Source organism: Crocuta crocuta, unplaced genomic scaffold, assembly GCF_008692635.1.
Source record: "Crocuta crocuta isolate KB4526 unplaced genomic scaffold, BGI_CrCroc_1.0 scaffold186, whole genome shotgun sequence".
In the NCBI taxonomy this organism is placed as follows: domain Eukaryota; kingdom Metazoa; phylum Chordata; class Mammalia; order Carnivora; family Hyaenidae; genus Crocuta; species Crocuta crocuta.
The window spans coordinates 9865260-9877591 of NW_027551569.1; the positions used below are offsets into that span (position 1 = coordinate 9865260).

General features: G+C 37.7%; 1 protein-coding gene across 4 annotated transcripts in view; it reads right to left on the minus strand.

The window, feature by feature from the left end:
- The window catches only part of SIPA1L1 (signal induced proliferation associated 1 like 1), a 354681-nt gene that overhangs the window by 311230 nt on the left and 31119 nt on the right, over positions 1 to 12332 (minus strand). The gene's annotated exons all lie outside the window — the stretch shown is intronic.

Below are 12332 nucleotides of genomic sequence, written 5' to 3' on the forward strand. Positions count from 1 at the left end.
TTTCTACGTCCTCTGAACATGTTCTGACATAAATGTGTTTAGGCTCTGGTTGCTTTTCTGTTCCATATTTACAAAAGGTGGGACAAAGTTTCCAGAGCAAGGCCGTTTTCGCCGCTTATCCAGACTCTAAAGCCTATTCTGCCTGGTTTTACCACTTTCTACCACCCATGAAAGGAAGGCTGGCCTGGAACCACCCAGAATACTTGATTACACAATGACAGTGTCAATACCAAAGTACACAGGACTCTTAACCCTTGGTGCCCCTGTCTTTGGTGAAAGTACACTGGAAAACCAGAATCACCACACTCCTCCAAAACCCACCGAACTCAAAACATAATTATTGCTAAGTACAACTTCATTAAAATCCTAAATTTTAATTAGCCAAGAAAAAATGTTAAAATCCTAAATTTTAATTAGCCAAGAAAAAATGTTAAGTAGGGTTGGCTTCCTCTTACAATAAAAATATTTTGACATTCGAGCAATTCAAAGACAGCCTTCATTTACTATGCCGTATTGGTGATTTTTTATAAAAGAAGAGTAAAAAATAACTTTTAACAAAACAAAAAGAGGAGAAACTAGAATAAAACAGAGCTCAAGTGGTACTTCCCTGTCTTTAAAAAATACAGATGCAAATGTTTTCCATAGTCTCCCACTGAATCCCCTGGATTCCAAACGAAGGAGTCAGGCAAACAGAATGTGAAACACACTCAGAGACGAGGGCACTAAGAATGTGCAACCTGACCAGCACACACAAAGTGGATGAGAAGTCCACAAAATCATCACACTCCAGTTGCCAAGACAGTAACCAAACAAGACTGCTCAATTCGATAATAATGCCACCTTATAATTGAGGGGTTTTTTTTAATGTTTCCTTATTTTTTAGAGAGAGAGAGAGAGTACGAGCATGAGTTGGGGGAAGGGCAGAAAGAGAGGGAGACACAGAATCTGCAGCAGGCTCCAGGCTCTGAGTTGTCAGCACAGAGCCCAACATGGGGCTTGAACTCAAGGACCAAGAGATCATGACCTGAGTCAAAGTCAGACGCTTAACTGACTGAGCAACCCAGGTGCCCCTAATTAAGATTATTTTAAATAGATCTAGGACCAAAAAGATCATGAGCAAATGCACTAGAATAGCTTCTTAAACCAATATCCTCATTTTCCAAGCACTGAAACTATTTACACCTTATGTCAACAAATGTAAAAGTTCACAGCTACAGGACTTTATTTTTAATTTTAAAAAAACACACCATATCTAGTGTATTGATCACCATTATCCCCAAATTGACAAAATCGCTATAAACTTACCATTTCCTCTATAATCCAGGTGCTTCTAAATACACTAAACAAGAGCAGAGAGGGAGGGAGGATTCCAAACTCATGAAGTAAGTGACACACCAGTGAATGCTATAATTTATACTTCGTCCAACTATCAACTGTGTAATCGTAACAGCTAGGTATTAATATCCTTTTTTCTTGTTCTCCCAATCAGAAGTGGGAAACTTCCATTTTTTTTCTCATATCTGAAATATGTTTTAAGAGGCTTATGTGAACAGCACATAAATGTTGCTAAAGCCACGAGTAGTTAGATCTTTGGTCTTCAAGCGCCATGGACCTTATTCTCAAATATGACCGTAACCATGAAAGTACTATGGTGATTAAGAGATCAGACACGGCTGGATCTAAAAGCACTGTAGAGCATCCATATTATCCATACCCCACTTGACATCATGGCCTTGCTTCCCAAGGCTAACAGCTATGTCACTCTATCAAGGCCTCCTCTCCCCAACATTGCTTTAGATTTTAGATTTGTTCTTCCCTCCCTTCTAGAAAACTTAATGGACTTATTCTTCAAGGTCTCATTCTCTAGGTAAACTATAGTGAGCTGGAATGCCAGAGGCAGACGATTATCTCAACATATAACTTCTTCTTCAGTGATAATACCAGCACTGACTTAAGAGGTGTCTTTAGGAAGCATCCCAAGATACCGGGCTGAACATGGGGCAATTTAGAGGTGAATTCTTAAGCATCTTTTAAATAACAACATTCAGCAATATTCTACCTTCATGCTGGACTGGACCCAGGTTGTGAAAGTGTCATGAAATGACCATTATTTTGGCAAAGCATAGAAGTTTTCTACTGTGAAGAATGTTATACTGAAAGTTATTTGCAAAAACCATTCAATTACCAGAGTGTAAATACAAATAGTTTAATCCCTGACTGTCCAAGAACACATTAATTATTCAACACACCAATTTATACGGATGCCCCACTTTACAATTTTTTAAAGACTTTCCTGTCATTTATTTTACATGTAAGATACCCTTAACAAGCCTGTGAAGTCTGTATTTCCCATTGATAGGTGAAGAAACTGACAGCGTATTTAAATGACTTACCCGGATTAAAACAGTAACTCGATGACTTGAATTCTAGGTCAAGGAAGCTTCTATTTTATATAATAGGCATAATGTGTTCATTTTCAAAATGAAGGCACCTGAAAGAAAACAACGTCTACCAAACCAAACACAAAGGAAGCAGAACACCGCTAACTAACACTTTCTAATGTGAATGAAATCCATAGCAAGAAATACATTAGTTTTCAAATCACTGAAATATAAAGGACACCTCCACATCCAAACACTTTTTTTTCCCATACATAGCGAGAGAGAACACCGAATTAGCACTTTGCATACTAAAGATCAGTTTTAACAGTAACATATATCAATTAAAAAGCCTCATGTAAATACACTAGAAAGTAAATAAACAAAAGTAGATGACTAAGGGGCACGTGGGTGGCTCAGTTGGTTAAGCACCCAACCCTTGATTTCGGCTCACGTCATGATCTCACAGAGATCATGCCCTGCATCAGGCTCCGCACTTATAGTGCAGAGCCTGCTTGGGATTCTCTCTCTCTCCTTCTCTCTGTCCCTCCCCCATGCATAAGCATGTTCTCTCTCTCTCTCTCTCTCTCTCTCTCTCAAAATAAATATTTTTTAAAGTGTTTAAAAAAAAAAGATGACTGAATATACACTTGCTTCCATTCCTTCCAAAAATAACAATAAATAAAAGAAAAACAAAAGAGACAACAGCATATAAGAGATGTCTACAAAATCCCAAAAGATGAGAAACCAATGTATAAGTGGAAAGTGATTCAGCAAAACCGGACAAAGCTGAAATCTAACTGCTGAAGACAGAGAAATGTAGGGGCCACCAGGAAGAATATTCAATTAAAAAAAGGACTTGTCAATGATGCAGAATTCCACAAAGGCTAAGAAACTGAGACCCTACCTAAGCGGGGAGGCTGAAAAACAAAAGGAATTGGTTTGGTTTAAGGGTCTGCATAAAGGACCAAGCCCCTAATCCGACAACTGAGCAACTTATTAATAAGGATGAAATGGGGTTTAATCTGCATGCAACTAGTAAGAGGATGGGGCCAGGCTTAAATGAGGGTAGGAAGGAGTGAATCTCTGCACTGGAAACTTGAGGCATCAAGTTACCAGTAGAGAGCTCGTGCCTCTTCAGACTCAGGCTGGAAGACTCTTCTAGAGAAAGTGACCAACCTGAAAGAAAGATCAACAGAAACTGACACGGGAGGACTCTCACTGAAACAGCAGGGCCCAAGCTAACCATCCAGAGGAGAACACCAGACACTAGCTCTACCATGCACACTGAGTCTGTAATCTATTTTAAGACAAAGACCATTACCAGAGAAAAAAGAGCATTATAACAGGAACAATTTATCATGAAGACATAACAAATACATTATTTCTTATGTCATGAACAATTTATCATGAAGACAAAACATACATTATAAAGGTATATGCATCTCAAAATAAAAGCAAAAATAGAATTAAGGAAAGAAAAGGACAATCACATGATTAGAGTAACAGATGTTCACACTCCATTTCAGTAATGAACAGAATTAGGCCAAAAAAAAAAAAAATCAGAAAGACATAGAGGATCTGAACAATACTATAAACCATCTTGACCTAACTGACATTCATAGAAAGAATACAGTCCTTTCAAATGCACATGGCACATCACCAAGAAAGACCGTATGGTGCACTATAAATTCTCAATAAACATAAAAGGATTGTAATCACATGATGTATATTCTCTGACAACACAGAATTAAAACTAAAAATCAGTAACAGTGAGCTATCTAGGAAAATTCCAAATGTAAGAAAATCAAACAACACGCTTCTAAATAATTCATGAATCAAAGATAAAATCAAAAAGGAAATTAGGAAGTATTTTGAACCAAATAGCAACAAAAATAAAACATATCAAAATGTGTGGGATGCAGCTAAAATAGTACCTAAAGGGGAAACTTAAAACTTTAACGCTTAATTCAAGAAAATAGAAAAGAACCTACCACCATGATCCTAATGTTCTATCTTAAGAAATCATAAAGAGCAGAGCAAACTAAACCCAACATAGAAGGAAGAAAATAATAAAGAGAAGATGTCAATGAAGTAGAAAACGTGCAGACAACAGAGAAAATTAACAAAGCCAAACTACAGGACTTTAAAATTACTGTCAAAACTGACAGACTTCTAGTTAGATAAAAAATAGAGACAAAACCCAAATCACCAGTACCAAAAAAGAAAAAAACATACACAACCAGAGAGCTTATCAACATTTAAGAGAATAACAAGAGAATATAATGTGTAACTATTCCAACAAAGTGGGCACAACTTACATAAAGCAAACAAATTTCTAGAAAAACAGAATCTAAAATTGGCACAAGAAGAAACAGAAATTTAAGTAGTCCTTTACCTTTCAAAGATAGTAAATCTATTTTAAAAAATATTCCAAAGCAGCAAAAGAACAACTCCAGATCATTTCACTGGTAGATTCCATCAAACATTCAAGAAGGAAATTTAACTTTTTCAGAAAATAGAGAAGGAGGGATCACTGCCCAACTCATCTTATAAGGTTAGTAGACAGAATGCTAATACTAAAACCTGACAAAGACATCACAAAAAATAAAAATTATAGAGCTGTATCCTTTATGAATATAGACACAAATACTTTTAACAAAATTTTAGCAAATCAAATCTTATATTAAAAAGGTGCATTATGAGCAAGTACAATCTACCCCCAACAATTGGTTAACATTTGAAAATCAATCCAGGGGCACCTGGGTGGCTCAGCGGTAAAGTGTCCGACTCCGGCTCAGGTCATGATCTCACGTTTCATGGGTTTGAGCCCCATGTCGGGCTCTGTGCTGACAAAGACAGCTCAGAGCGTGGATGGAGCCTGCCTCAGGTTCTGTGTCTCCCTCTCTCTCTCTGCCCCCTCCCCTGCTGTACTCTCTTTCTCTCCCTCTCAAAAATAAATAAAACATTTTTAAAAGATTTTTTTTTTAATTTTTTAAATTATCACTGGGAAGATGGGGAAAGAAAAGTCAGGAACTTAAATCTTCATCTTCTGATGGAAATAGTTAAAAGATAACGCTTAGAGTTGAAAAGCCCAGTGGTAGGAGTAAAAATAAGTTACTTAGATACATGGCAGTAAAATTCAGAAGAAACAGCTACAAAGAAAACCCTGAAAATGGTTGCTTCCAAAGAGTAACAGGTAGAGTCTAGGACTTTTTCTTCTCAAGCCTGAACCTTAATTTTACTTAGTATATAAACCAGGGATATTATTGTTTTGCTAAAAAAATAAATAAATAAATAATAAGTTTAGAATAATAAATATCTCAAATAAAAATCGATAGTGTCAACCTTGGGGCCTCTGACAAGGAAATATTTGTAACTGAATTTGGTTTACAGATAAAACACATGAAATATATGTAAACAGTTATAAAAATTTTAAACGCCTACTTGTTAATTTAAAATGCCTACTTGAAAAACAAGTAGTTCAATAAAAACATTTAGTAAAAATTAAGACTATAGAAACACTGAGTCCCATATCAAATATACCCAATTTCTTAATAAATACTGAAAATGGCAATTAGGGAAGTAAAGCATTTTTTCACAAATATTCACATCAGGGGCGCCTGGATGACTCACTCAGTCAGTTGAGCATCCTACTTTAAATTTTAGCTCAGGTCATGAGCCCAGGGTTGTGGGATGGAGCCCTGCGTGGGGCTCAGCACTGAATATGGCGCCTGCTTAAGATTCTTTCTCTCTTTGTCTCTCTCTTTCTCTCCCTCTGCCCCACTTCCCCAAACTCTCTCTCTCTAAAAAAAATAATAAAATGAAATGAAAAAAATTTGTTTTAAATATTCACATTAGCCTCAAAGAATATATAATATGCCCCAAAGGCCTTTACACACACAGTAATAGGCAACTTTGTGTCCATTCCTCAGGTGCCCACGTTTACCTGCAGTATCTGCCAGTACCTTCAAGGAGCTCCCAAGACCAGTTCCTCACATTCACACAGAGATGCCCTCAATGGACACATCACCAGGCATTTCAAATAGGAGGACTCTAAACTCCACCCCATCCAACCTCTAGACAGTGAATAATTTCTGAGGGTACATTTTGTAAAACAGGTTTCACATCACAAAAATACCAGGAAGGGAGGGAAGAAAGAGAGGAGAAAGTAGACAAAATTTTGAGGAATATCCACATATTTTAAAACACTTGTAACATTTTAACTCATTCCTTTAGACGTTAGGTGGGAGGTTTTCTGGAAACCCTGAAATGCTATTCATAGTTCCATCTAATCAGAAACATCCCAGTTAAATGAATGATATTAAGGTAATTACCTAAGAAAACACTCCAGGGAACTCTACAGATGGCTTCTACAGTAGACTCCACGCTGTGGGGCAGTTTCTCACTGCAGATGTATGTGGCCCAAGTACTCATTCCTGTGCTTGTCAAGTGTAATCTGTGATTACGCAACTGAACATTACAGCCACCTCAGGCCATTCCCTGTTTAAAGAGAAGTGTTTATGGCCATATCCTGCCAAACAACCAAAATACCACTTAACCTCAGTCTAACCACTGCTTGAATGAACTTGTTAGGGTTACACTGAAATACAGATGCAAAACAAAGAGTAGGCCAAGGAATGTGATGCCCACATACTAAAAAGGAGGGGCGGGGGGGGAGGTGGTAAATCCTTACATAATGCCCCTTAGTCATGCGGAGAATGTACTTGAGCATTTAAATTCTAAAAGCTGAAAATTACAGTATGGAACATGGATAAAAATAACAAAACCCAAATTCCAAAAAGAAATGAATTCCTCTGAAGGGTGGGGTGTGTCATCTCAGAAAGCAGCCCCGGGTACAATATTGTTACTGTTTCTGGATCTATCCAAGCAAATCAGTAAATCTAGAAATAAGAGAAAAAGATGAATCTGAGAACTTCTTAAAAAATGTGCTGCATGGAGGAGGCTGCACTGGGTTACCGCCTGGAGCCTAGTGCAGGTCAACAGCAACTCAAAGTCACTACCACCCACTGCAGCCTCAGATCTAGGCTCGCTTTGTGGAGCCAGAGGCACTCCTAGTCAACAAGTCCACACGGGAAGTTGAACCAACACACTCATTCTCTTCTGTTGGTCAATTGTCAAATATGTATTGGCCAAAAATATTTCCTTTTAAAAATGCTTATAAATTAAAAACCGGGAATGAGATGAAATGCTGATGTTTGAACTCTGCTTTACTGTAAGTTTTCTTACTTCTTAAAAAAATACAGAATTCAGTCTCTGAGGCTGAGAATCGAGAAAAAGACCTATGTCAACCATCCACTCACCAAATTTTAAGGCTTAAAAAGGAGAGATGCTTTAAGGAGACTGGGTAAGGGTTAAGAAGCTGACACCCACCATTGCGTGTGTTCCAGACTATGCCACTTAGGCCTCAGTTTTATCATTCAAGTGAAAAGTGACATAAAGTACACAGAGAATATGTGAAACCATATCTTGGCTAAAACTCCATCTATAATAATCATTAATGAGAAATAACCACCCAAGGCCACTTAAAATACTCAAAACTATGCCTTCAATAAAATTATAAGAATATATATTTCAGTGTGCTTAGAAAACTTTGAGGCTGCATTCTGGTGCTCTCATCAACACAGATCATTTTACTCTTGCGATAGTCATGAATGAACAAACCCTTCCGGAAATATTCTCCTTATTACTCAAAGTAAGGGGAAGCATTACTAGAATGCCATTTCGCAATTCATCTATATTACCACTGACGAACGTTCTTATTCATACTAATATAATTCAGGACTGATGACTGATTAAATATAAACTACTTAGTCCAATATTGTTATCAGTGAGGGAGCAGCATTCATTTACCAAGGTTATCCTGTTAGTTAATAAATAGAATTCAACATTAATTCCCCATCTAGTGGCCTCTCTCACTCCAAAATACCACTTATTATATTCAATAAGCATTTACATGTATTACTTACTATATTCCTTTTCTTATACTTACTACAAAAATGAATACTCTAAAGCATGGACTATTTCTGCACAGGTCAAATTATTACTGGTATTAAAAAAGCAAAATAGGGGCACGTAGGTGGCTTAGTCGGTTGAGCATCCAACTTCAGCTCAGGTCATGATCTCACAGTTCGTGAGTTTGAGCCCCATGCTGGGCTCTGTGCTGACAGCTCAAGAGCGTGGAGCCTGCTTCAGATTCTGTGTCTCCCTCTCTCTCTGCCACCTCCCCTGCTCCCGCCCTGTCTCTCTCATGCTCTTTCTCAAAAATAAACAATGTTTAAAAAAATTCTTTTAAAGCAAAATATACACATTACTGAGTAATTTTTGATGTCATAAATAAAAGTACCATCTCTGATTCAGTGAAATCCTGGCAGACTGTTTAGCACTGTAGTTGGAAGCAGGACCTTTGAATCCTAGACCCATAAATAGCCTTGGGCAAGTGATCTGACCTCTCTGATCCTCCATTTCTAAAGGCTTAACCTGGAGACCACTACTGATTTCTGGGTTATGAAGAGGAAGAAATGAGACTATGCATATAACAAGCTCTTAGCAGAGAGCCCAGCACAAGTAAGTACGGGCCATTACTGCTGCATTGCTGTTATTAGTCAAGGGAACAGTATGGGGCAATCATACCTAAGGGAGTGATGAAATATACATACGAGTCTTAAAAAGTCTATCCAAGTAGTGACAGGATAATAACACAAAAGTAAAACAAACAAGATTTACAAAGATCATATGAAAAAGTTCTCCAAGGTCTAGTATATTTTGCCACAATTTTTTTTTTAAGTCTAGGTTCTATCCTGACTTGAGCAGAAAATGTCTAAGATTTCATACACAAGACATTTACTACTTTATCTCCCAGTATCTGTAAAACAGAATAAATGTTTTAATAAGAATTAACTAATGGTTTAATAAGAGCTAAGAATGTTCACTAGCATTTTTAATGAAAGTAAAAGACTGGAAACAGTCTAAATGTCCAACAATATGAAAATATATGAAAAAATTATGCAGCTAGAAGAAGAACAAGGATTTATATATCCTAAAAGAATGATCGAAGAACGAGAAGGATTTATATATCCTAAAAGAATGATCGAAGATGTTGTCCAATTTTAAAAAATACAAAATATATTAAGACTCTATGTTAATACAACCAAAAAATGGTATGTCACATGCATACATATTTATGCACTTAATTCATACACAAAGGATCAAAAGTATACAACCAATGACAACCTCTTGGTTTTATTCTGCATAATTCTTTTATTTCACTATTTCAGTGAGACCATATTTATATATTATTTGTGTAATTTATGAACCTCAAGGAAAGTTGGCCAATAAATACACTGGACTAAAATCAAGTAAAAATAAGCTGTAGAAAGAATTTTATAGTTTACAAAAGGATTTTGCAGTCCTTTATATAAATCCTTTAAAATCTCTTAACATAGTATCTAATTTGGTCCCCACAATAAACTTCTAGAATTTAAGGTAGTATCCTTATTTCAAAAGTGGGAACAGACTCTGAAGTGCCTGGGTGGCTCAGTCGGTTAAGCGTCCAACTCTTGATTTCGACTCAGGTCAAGATCTCACAGTTGTGGGATTGAGTCACGGGAATCAGGGCTCATGATGGGCATGGAGCCCACTTAGGATTCTCTCATTCCCACTGCCCCTCCCCCATTCACATGGGCACAAGCTCTCGCTAAAAACAAAACAAAACAAACAACAACAAAAAAACCTGAGAACAGACTTAAGTATTTATTAATCCATGGTTAATAAATGCAGAGTCAAAACAGAAACACAGTCCCCCCAATCCTAAATTCACTGTTCTGGTCTTCACAGTATGGTGCCATCATAAATTGAAAACATGGTCCTCTTATAATAAGGCTCTCTAAACCTCTATAGGGCTTCTATTCACGGGAGAGTCTGGAATGTGGAGGAAAAGGGATTCCAGTAGGAGTCAAGGTTCAGGGTTCCAGCCTCAATGGCATCATGGCTAAGACTTCATGGTAAACCAAGTTCTAGGACAATGATTCTCTGTGAGCTACACATCAGGTTCAATAGTGATGTTTTTTAAATAATAGTACTACTCAAGCTGATCTCCAGAGATTAGGATATAATCTGGGTCACTAGTATGTTTATTAAAAGCTTCCTGAGTTATTCTAAAGTACAGCTTGGTAAAGACCACAGATATCCTTATCTGATGAAAATTTAAAAGAGATATTCAAAAATCACTTGTGCTATATATACTTTGCAGAGTTGAAATGAGGGATGAGTGTTTTATGGGAAAGTCTCTTATAAATAGTAAAATGCCTCACAAATGTAAAGGAATTGTTATTTATCCATTCAAAAATGTACCAGGCATGTGCTTGGGATCGAGAGTAAAGGCATCGCCCTCCAGAGGTGGGGAAGCTACCACATCCTCAGTAACTGCTGAGTCCTGGGGACAGGCACAGCAGAGGCACGATGATGGTGGTGACCTGCCCAGACATGGGGCCCAAGGGGTGATGGCAGGACAAGGGCTTAGAAAGGCCTGCACAGAGGACACCCTCGAGCCAGATCCTGGTGTTCTAGACAGAGGGCACATCACACGCAGGCAACTGGTTCAGGATGGCCAGAGGTCCTCAGAGACGTCTCCGGCTCCTGGAGGTTCTTGAGACCCTTGCAGGGGGTCTGTGAAGTTAAAACTGCTTTTAATATCAACCCTAGGACACAACAGCACCAAAACCTAGGAACAGCCCAAATGTTCTCCAACTGGTAAGTGGACAAACTGCAATATTTTCATACATTGGAATAAGACTCAACAATAAAAAAATAAAAAATAAAAATGACAGTGATATACACAACAGCGTGGATGAATCTCAAATGTGTTGTTAAGTGAAAGAAGCCAGCCTCAACCTCAGAAGGCTACGACTCTATGATTCCATTTGCATGACATTTGGGACAAAACACAGGTATAAGACAGAAAAAAGGTCAGGGGGTATAAGGCTAAGGGCGGAAGAAAATTCTAGGGTGACAAAATGTTCTTTATCTTCCACAACCACATGCATATGTCAAAACCCAGAGAAGAATTAACACTTAAAAAGGTAGATTTCATTGTATAAGTTATACCTCAGTAAATCTAACTTAAAAATAATAGTATGCAATTTGCCTTTTTCTTCTCTTTCTCCCCTAAATGTACAGTGTTTGCCAGAAACTGCAGGACTAATGATGTCATCACTCGGCAGCTAAGGGAATGTAAGCTTGGATATTCTTATGTTCTAAATTGTTCTCCATTTCAATACAGTAAATAAATAGTGATGGATAGAATCAACATAAGCACTAAAGCTCTCTTGGGGCTTCAACAATTTTAATGCCTGGGTTTCTGAGACCCAAAAGTTTTGAGAACCACTGCAATGTGCGGTGGGGGGAGCTCAGGAGACTTCTCAGCACAGAGTAAGGGGCTCTCACCCCACAGAGAAGAGCCATGCAGGGAGGGGAGTTAAGGGTTACTACAGAGGTCTGACTGAGCTGAACCCAGGATGAACCGGAAAGAAATTTTGACCACACACCATCTGCAGCTTGTTATTATTATTTCAAGTACAGGGCTTTTTCTATAATCTCTTATGCCCAGAACTATTCTCGTACTTTGGGATGTCACAGAGGTAGAAAAATTAATCTGAAAACCATCTATGTCTTTAAATTTCAAATACATGGAAAATAGACAGATGACAGAGCAATCGATCAATCATGGGGAGGAAAGGGTAGGTATCAGAAGAAAGGATGATTTGCTCCATCCAAAAAAAAGAAAATCTAAATACAACTTCACAAGCCATTTTAAATGAGTGTGTATGTGTGTTAATTACCATCAGGAATATTGCTTCCCTAATGGTTTTAAGTAGCCAACTCCACTGACACCTCTTAAATAATCCCAAATAGGTAGAAACCTGTCTAATCAAT